Here is a 10,418-nt window from a genome sequence, read left to right on the forward strand (position 1 = left end):
TGAAAAATTATGCTACTGCTTCCTACTGATCTATCCACAAAACCACATGGGCATCTCCCTCAATGTTATTTCCTTAAAGCTCTCCTATGCTTGACTAGTTTCTATAGGGTTCATGATATTAATATAAACTTAGCACAGTTCCAACATATCATAAAAAAAGCAAAAGAAAGCAAATTAAGCAAAATTAAATCTCATTTATAAACATGACTAAAGAGAACACACATATTAAAATTTATCCAGCAGTTTCTAAAGACACTATCTTATTTAGTGTAGATTAAAGGTAGCTAAAACACTCAAGCTCAGTCAGCCCAGTTTGTTCAGTTCTTTCTCTTAGAATTGACCTACTCGGAAACATTTTGATCAATTTAAAAGCTACCTTCAAATTCCTATTTTCCTAATTAAATGAATCAACAGAAAAAAAAATGACAGTAAACATCTCAGAATTTGCTGCAGTATTTTTTAAACATTAAACAGGAAATCCTCATAACATCAGAAATATAAGAAAATTCACTTTAATGATAAGGATACAAAGATAAGATAATTGGCTAATGCCAGCTATCAGATTAATAATTAATGACTAAAATAAAATGTATGCTTTTAGATTCTCAATCATTAGACTTGTGTTTATGCATCTTAACATTATTTTTTAAATCTTAAATGGCATATATGAGTTATATCATTTGGAAAGTATTATGAGGATACTGGAAGAGAATTTCTTCAGTTTATCCAGGCTGTGATGGAAGCAGAACTCACAAATCAATCCTACTGGTAATTTCACAGTGAATATCTTTACAATAATATAATGCTTTCCACGCAAGGTAGAATCATAGTAAGTGCAACTTAGATGTCAGACCAAAGCCACAGCCTCACAGCAAATAAATAATTCCTATTGCATTTCCAGGCTTCCTTGTTCAGTAGAGACTCAACAAAGGACTACATGAGCTAAGTTGTCCATCAACAGTTGGGTGTCATAAGATTTACCTACCATAAAGATAGGCATGACCAGGGATGAGCTTCAGGACATGCTACCCCAAAATGTGACACTTTGGTATATTCAGTATTTTAAGTGGAAGGAATTTGAGAAATCGAATGTGAAAATGTCTCTGTGACTTGCTCCCACCTTTCTTCCCTGAAGGTCATAAAACCTAGGAAGTCTTTTCTAACTTTCCCCTGACGCAGGTCATAAGATTCTCAAGTTAGAGATACCCTCTTTATATCCAGAGGAAAGGAGTATCATTATCTCTGGAGAAAGAGGGACACAGAAACTTAAATGAACAAGCCTTGCTAAATTTCCTCCAGTTTCTTACCTTTAGCTCATACCCACTTTGTCCCCTGATACTTCTCCATGACACTCTACTTTTCATCAAACAGTCTAAAAAAGCCACCTAGGTTTAACTGTTTATTCAGTCTTCAGTTCTTTATGAAGGACACAGTGTCACATAAAATTTATATTAAGTAAATTTGTACGCTTTCCTTTTGTTAATCTGTATTTTCTTAAAGGGGACTCATTCAGTGAACCTAAGATGGGTAGAAGGAAAAGATACATTCCCTCCCCTACACCAGCAACATATTAATACCAAGTGGAAGTAGTATATAAAGAATAGAAACCTAGAATGTCCTGCAGGCACAGCTAAATTGCATGAGGAACTGGCTCACATTCTCAGTTCTATCTATTCTGGCTGCATTGCAGCCTCTCTCTCAAATCACAACTATGGCTCCAAATTGAAACACAGCTTAAGGATGGTGTCGCATGTTGATACCATCCAGATACAAACAGCAGTCTCATCATATTTAGGTGGCATTAAAGGACAGTGGAGAAGGAAATCTTTTCCAGTAGGCAGAATTTCAAACAATAGATTTGGTTGTCCATTTTACCTGCAGGAGAAATGACCTGAGACATAGATTGAAGGAGGAAAGATGAGACAGATTGAAGGAGGAAAGATGGTCCTCTTTCCATGTCCTTGGTAGGTAGAGATTGGGAAATTGGCCTATAAATGACCACTAAGATTCTTCTCGCCGAGGCTTTGAAATGTGAAATATGAGAAAGCTGTGCAAAGATACAAAGTCCAGCTAGAAATTATTTGTGTCACCTGTGCTAGAGTCAAGTATAACAAGGACAGCAGCAGCAGCAGCAATAAGAATCAGCTGAAGATAGAATGAATGGTAGCATTCCAACTAGGCAATTTCTCTGGGTTGTTCTGCTCACATTGGTCCTTGTCCAAGTCTTGTTTTACAGAGTACTCCTAAATTTCATGATCTTGCAGAATCCTTTCTAAAATTATTATTTTATTCAAAACAACCAGAGTTAACGTTTTGAAATTAAGATGTATGGTGCATTGTCTTTTGCCTCTGTGTATAAATAATATAAAAACTGTTTAATTCGCCAAGTCACAGATTCTTGAAGTGAACATTAGTTTTCCCTATGCCCATATGTGCACTTCTTTGTAAAATCCAGTTTTAGCATGATTCCTGAAAAGTTATTTTAGCAAGAACCCCCAACTGTTGGTATCTTATCACCCTAGACATCTGTTTTGTGTCCTTATCCTCCACCATCCTCCAGGTAATGTCTGATCATTGTGGCCTATGTCCAACAAGAATCATATTAGGTAAGTTTAGCTAGATTTTCCTCTTACCCATAATGTTTCCTTTTGGTAATTATCCATCCACCAACAACAACCTAACTACTTAGCTTGAAATTTCCATTTGATCATGCTATATTTGGAATTGAGCCCAACCTCCCTCTACTCCTGATAAATCCCATTGCAATGGTCCCTATACCCATGGCAGTAGTCCTCCCTCCCCACAGACACACCTTGAATAATGTCTGCCTTATCATCTTTAAAAAGCATAATAATTTTATTTTAACACAAGAAGTATGTTTTATGAGTTTAATGCTGAGTCTATTGAAAAAAGAAAAATATCTTTACTTCTAATGTATGAATATCTATGTACAGAGATTTGTGTTTCAGAGCTAAATTGACATTCTATGATTACATTTTATGCATAAGATCGCCACAACAGTTAATAACAAATTTATATATATTGAAATGCACTAAAATATTATTTGCATGTTTTTGCTTATAATGTGAAAAAAACTGAAAGTTATTAGAAAATTTCTAAAATGTTGAAAGAATCATATACTAATTGGTACTTGGTAGCTGAGATTGATTTTTTTTTCTAAGAGGAAATATGAAGATTTTTCAGAACATTATTGCACTTGAAATAGAATGCAAATTAAAATTTAATCCATACATTTTAATTGGTTTTAACACAAGAAGTAGTCTAAGTATACTAATGTGGCAGGACTGTGAAATAATCAGTAAGCAATAAAATAAATTTTAAAAATGCATAATTGGAAAGCAATAATAAATAATGTTTACTTTGTTTTGAATACTCTATGAACTATAATTACTGCTTCTGTTTATTCATGTCTGGCTCAAAAACATAAATCAACTTAAGGCCAAGTAGTCTGCTTTCTTTTTCTTTTGATCTTTTGGGGAGTTTTTTATATTGTTTGTTTTTGAATTTTTGCAGGGGGCAGAATTTCTGCTTTACTCTTAAGCTGGAAGAAGACCCTACTAAACCCACAAATGAAAAACATAATTTAAAACTTAAGTTCATCATCTGCCATTTGAATTATTATAATTAAGCATGTTAAATAGTCCATTCCTTCAATGTCTGAGTTTTTCTGTGTTCAGAGTACTCAAATATGAATACTGAAAATATTTTTTACCACTGAGACAATAAAGAAAGTATCATCAAATGGAGCAAGTGACTGAAAGGAACTGTGGTCACTACAAATGTCAATGAAGCCAGAAATAGTCCTTTAAAAACCAGCTATGCTGCCAATGAATGCAGAAATGGCACAGCTTATGAGTCATTGACATAATCAACATAATAGTATAATACTAATCAATTAATACCACAGCTAGGATATTCCAGCATTTTAATTCATTTTGACATGTTCAACTTAAAAGACCACATTCTATGTCTGTAGAGATAAATTATCTGTATTACCAAAATTGTTTATATTTTTCTACCTTTTTAAAAAAGTAAAAGTGATTTAAAGCGGTCATTTGAACTTTACTCTGTTCTTAAATACAGGACTGGGGAGCAGGGAAGCATTAGAAATAATAAAGAACATTCTCTTTTTCCAATCTCCAAACACATATTTAATCGGCATAATGTAACTGATGGATGTCCTCCACAAAAATATCTAGAGGTGATGGACCATGCCCAAGTTGCTCACAGGGCACTTAATAAATGAGGACAAGAGAGAGAAAGAAACAGAGGCAGAATAAGAAAGCATTTCAGATGGGGTAAGTTGTAGCTTTTTTTAAAGTAGAGACATAAAAATGTCAGAATTATTTTTAACTGTTTGATATATAAATATGTAATAATGTCTCAGTATCTCAAAAGAAATAATGCAACTTACAAACACTCAGGTCTGAATTTATGTACTGATTTTTTCTAATCCAGAATCTAAATTAAAACAAGCCTCAACTCTGATTACATACTGATGTAAATTAGTTTGCCAGAGTTATCATGATAAAATATATGCTTATACAAATCCATAGGCACATATTGATACTACCTAACATGCTACCCCAATTGGTATTGGTATTGTGTAAATATTCAATTTACAATTAAAATTACAAAAAGACAACAGCTTCTGCCAGGCTCTTCCCAGTTCACACTAAAATACCTATGAAAAAATATTTTTAAAATCATGAAAACTTACTTTTTTGAAAATAAAACTATTGCTGCTTTATAAGTAGTTTACCTTAATTAAAATGTCTAATAATTTCATGAAGAAAAAAATATCCACTGTTCTTTTACATCTAGGAGGGATCAGCTTCACAAACAGCAAAGTAGAAACGTGGTTTTCCCTTCCTTCACTGCATGCTTAGAAACCAGAAACCCTTAAGCTATAACAGCCACACTTTAAAAGCCGACAGTGTTCCATTACTGTAGATTGCTAATTTCTAAAGAATCCTATCTTTTATCATTAATCCTCTGTTTTCCATGTCATGAAGATATATGACTGCTTTGACATTCAAAATATTTTAGATTAAAACAGAAATTGGGGATTGGCAGTGTGTTTTCTATTGCTGCTATTAACAAATTACCATCAACTTAGTGCCTTAAAACACAAATTTAATATCTTACAGTTCTGGAGTTCAGAAGTCTGACAAAGGTCTCATTGGACTAAAATCGAGGAGTTGGCACGGCAGCATTCCTTTATGGACGCTCTAGGGAAAATCTATTTCATGGCCAGTTCCAGCTCTTAGAGTTTGCCTAGGTTCCTTGGTTTGTGGTTTGCTTCTATCTGCATAGTGAGTAATGGCAGGTTGAATATTTGCACTGTATCACTCTAACCTCACTTCCATCATTGCATCTACTTTTCTGACTCAGGCTCTGACACTTTTGCCTACTACTTCCACGTTTAAATGATCTTTTTGATCCCATTGGACCCATTAGTATAATCAAGATAATCCTATTTTAAGGTCGAAAGACTAGCAACTATAATTCCATCTACAATGTTAATTCTCCCTTGCCACGTAACCTAACATATCCACAGGTTCTAAACATTCAGACATAGACATATTTGCAGGGAAGGGTTGGGTGGGGGTGGGATTATTCTGCCTACCAAGCACTATAATATTGTTTGCTGGAAACTATTAAGAAACTATATAATGGACACAAACTGAAATGCTGGGAGGAGTAAAATCTGCAGACTATATTTTCCAGGTACTCTAACAATGTATTATAGAAGTAATACATGGGATATAAGTAATCTGCCTCAGGCCAGCAAAGCCATAAGAGATATATGACAATGTAATACTGAAATGAAGCTGTGAACAAAATGTCCATCAGCATGGTACACTAAGCTAATTAGAAAAGCACTCCCACAGTCTGAATGCAAACATATAGGTACTGTGGATAAAATTTAACACAAAAATGTTTTAAAAAACATAGCTGAATTCAAAAAGAGAAAAAGAAAAATGGAAAGAAATTTTTTTAAAAAGAAGTAAAGTAAGAGGAAAAACAAAATTAGCACAGGCCAGAAGTACAGGGGAAATTGATAGCCTCTGCTTGTGAGAGGGAGTTGATGGTCTAAGAATATCTGAGTTCATGCATCAGCCTTAGAAGTCCCTGAAATGTGCTCATTAAGATGGGAAGCACTACCTTGAACTAGCATGAGGTGGTAGGCTGAATCTGAGAGACTTATATCATGCTCCAAAGTGGTATTTTCCTGATTTAAAAAAAATTTAAAAGGTGTAAAAACTACTTCGATGCCTTCTCCTGCCTCTTACTTAGGCGAGTAGGTGTTTAAAAATATACCTGAAAAAACTTACATCTTGATCCACGCAGAGTGTGAAGTCTGAATTTGGAATATATTTTTGATGCTGAAATCTTAATCCACGAAATTAAAATAAAATCAGTCTGGGAAAGGTGAGACAACTAAGGACTTCAGCAAAAAGAAAAAAGAAAAAAAACTTTTTACCAAAGTTCGTACAATCCAAAGAACAAAAGGCTACCTAAAGTAAAATATCCAAAAAAAAAAAAAAACAAAAACAAAAACAAAAAAACAACATCTACTTTAAGGAATGAAACACTAGTAGAGGTTGTCATTAGACATAGCCATCAGGTTATTTAGAGATCCCATGACTCTAAATTGTAAAAAACATGAGATTATGAAATAAATATGTTTTAAGTAATTAGTAAGAAATAAATACCTTAAAGAAAAAGGACACTATAAGAAAGTGATTTGTAAAATATATAACTTCAAAAATAAAAATATATTTGTTATTAAAAATGAAATTCAATAGATAATTAAAATAATAGACTTATTTTTTGAAAGAAAAAATTAGTGACCTGAATGTTCCAAAAGACATAATCACCCAGAATAAATTGCAGAAGGTTATATATAGAAAACTGTTGAGACTGAAATACCATCATCTTTAGCAGAATAAAAAGAAATAAATCTACAATCAATATATTCCTCTCCTGAGCAGAATGTAATAGCTTTCAGTACTACTATTACCAAAAACAAAAGGAAAAGCCAAGCAAAATGGAAAAAAAAAATTCTTAAAGAAAATCAGAAAGTTTCAGAAGCCTGAAGGACAAGTGGGGCCAACATTCTGAAGAGAAGAATATCATAGAAAATTGAGCTGACATTCTACATACACATTTTTCCAAGAGGTATTTACCAAAAATGGGCACAGCAAGAGACTGAAAATCCAGGCTTAGCTGAGACAGAACCACTACTGAGGAACAAAAAGACATCAGAAGAACTTTAGGCAGTCTCCAGTGCTAGAGATAAAATTGGAGATTTGAGCAGCATAAAACAAGCTGTCAGATTTACCTTTATTGCTCAAAATCTGATGTGACAAGAGGTAGAAGGTTACAAAGCTAAGTTGAATGCACACTGAAAGAAGGGAGCTTTCTACCATCAGTTAACACTGAAGAGTCAAAGATTTATCTTTAGGGTCCAGCTAAGAAAAGGTCCCAGGGAATATTCCAGACTTTTGTTGCAATTTGTTGCAATTCCTAACTAGCTATCCCCAAGGAAAATGGCTAAAGGGAGAGAAGGGAACCCTTAAAAAACATAACCTTACCTCAATCCAGTTCGACCCTGATTAATTTAAGGTAACATTTCTTAAAACGTCATCTGCATATGTGAAAAATATTTTCATCATAATACTAAGATGCTATTTATCTTTTCCATTTTGTTGACATCTGCACTGATGGTCCAAAAGCAATGGTGGTTAACAGCGTTGGTGCCATAACACAAACTAAAGCGCTGGCACCGAGCTGCACTAGCACTCATATTGCACTCTGCTTCACAGCTTGGACCCACAATTAAAATCCCCACACAGTTTTTTAAAATGCCAATTTCACATATGACAAAGAAGTAAAAAGTATTAATTTTATTAAATCTCGATCATTAAAAATATATTTCTTTATGATGATAATGTAATCATAAGTAAAGCAATTCTGCCCTTTTCTAAAAATTAGGGTATTAACTTCAGAAAAAACAGTCGTGTGTTTTTGAATTGTAAGCTGGACTGGATACGCTTTTTCCATGGGACATTCAACATAACTGTTGAATGGAAACCTAAAATGAAGAGGTCAAGTGAATGAAGCAGGAGCAATATTTGAAGAGATAATGACCAAATTTTTTTCTAAATTGGATGTAATAAAGAATGTATCACTGGTAAGAAAAATAAAATAATAAAAAATGTAATTCATACAAAAGAAAGACAGTATAAAGACAGACAAAAGTGGAATAAGTAGAAAACATACAATAAACCAATAGATATACATTTAAATATATCACTTCTTATATTTAATACAAAGAAAATAAGTACTCCAATTAAATACAATATTTTCAAACTGAGATAAAAATTCCCATATATCTGCTGCTTTTAACAGACATGACTTAAAACTAAGAAAACAAGACTGAATATAAAATGATGTTAAAAATAAAACCATAAACAAGCACAGAAAGATGGTGTGAAACAAAAAGAACAGAAAATGTAGATTCTAAGATTGAAATCATTAGTACATGCAAAGAGGGCCATATCATAATGATAACATGGTCAGTCCACAAAAAGACATAACAGTTATAACTATATTAGCACCTTGTAATATAGCTTTAAAATGCTGAACCAATAATTGGCAGTAATAAATGAAGAAATGGGTAAATTCAGAATCAAAGGATTCAGAGACATATACGATTGTCATATATATTGACATACGATAAATGACATCAACATATTGACATAAACAGAAAGCTGTACCATACAATGACAGACTTTAATTCTTTTCAAGTGCATATAAAATAATTACCAAAATTGATAATTTTCTTGATTCTTTAGAAAGGCTTAATGTGTTTCAAAAGATTTAAATTATTTAGAGAATATTCTCTTACCACAGTGAAATTAAGCAAGAAATCAGTACAAAATACTAACTAGAATATCCCCAAATGCCCTAAAGAATGCATAGATTGAAGAAGAAATCACTACAGAAATTAAAAAGTATTTTAATTGAAACCTAACTGAGATAGAACCTTTCCAGTTTTGTAAGAGGCAGTTAAAGCAGAACTTAAAGGGACACTCAGACCTTTAAACACGTATAAAAGAATGAAAGTTGAAAATAAATGATTTATCTATGCTTCCATCTCAAGATGGCAGAAAAGCAGCATGAAATCTTACCAAAGAAAATAGAAAGGAGGAATTAATAAACATAAAAGTAAAATCAGGGAAATATAAAATAAATGTACAATAGAGAAAGTCATCTCAGATGAAAGATTTTTTATTTGAAAATATGAATTTTTAGCAATTTTTAACGAGTTATTTGCAGAACTAGTCCAGAAAATAGAAATAAAGAGACCAATATCAATTTAAATGAAGAGAACATTATAGATCCTGTAAAAATTAAGAGATAACCTAAGAATATTGTAAACTTTAATAAATTTGAAAATATAAATGAAATGGTAGTACGCCTTGGAAAACACAACTTAGAAAAAAACTAGAATACTAGATCTAGCATGTTTAAAGAAACTGAATCCATTTCTAACACTTTCTACAAATAAAACTTCATGCACAAAAAGCTCCACTAGTCAAATCCAAATATTGAAGAAGGAAATAGCATCAATTTTATATAAACTCTTCTAGAAGACAACGAAAGAAATAAGTATTTCCAACATGTCGCAAATTGCAAACAAAAACCTGAAAAGGGCATTATAAGAAAGAAAAATTACAGAACCACCTCTCTCATTAGCACAAATGGTAATACTCTAAAGAAAATATCTGTAAATTGGATCAAACAATGAAAGAGAAAAATAACATCACAACCAAGTGGGTTCTATTCCATCCATGCTAAGTGTGTTTAGCATTTGAAAGTTACAGATTTTGGTACATTAACAATGAAAATATTATCCCAATAGATTTTTAAATGATTTGATATTATTCAAAAATCATTATTTATTAAAAAGAAAACTTTTGAAAAGTAAATCTTATTCTTAATAATGAATTTTTAAAAGACTTAATCCTGAGATCAGGAGGAATACAAAGATTCTCACTAACCAAAATTTGTTCAGCACTACACAAGAGGTGGTAGACAACTGCAACCAGACAAGAAAAGGTTTAAACAATGGCAGTTAAGGAAGTTGGAAATTTTTAAAATATGTATGAAAACTTTCATTATTTACAGGTGACATGACTATTATTGCAGAACCTCTAAAAATATTTTCAAAATATTAAAATTAATAAGTCAGGCCAGGTGCTGTGGCTCACACCTGTAATCCCAACACTGTGGTAGGCCGAGGCAGGTGAACCACTTGAGCCTATGAGTTTGAGACCAGCACAGGTAACATAGTGAAACCAGTCTCAAAAGAAAAAAAAAAAAAA

The sequence above is a fragment of the Pan paniscus genome, chromosome 3, assembly GCF_029289425.2.
Source record: "Pan paniscus chromosome 3, NHGRI_mPanPan1-v2.0_pri, whole genome shotgun sequence".
NCBI lineage: Eukaryota > Metazoa > Chordata > Mammalia > Primates > Hominidae > Pan > Pan paniscus.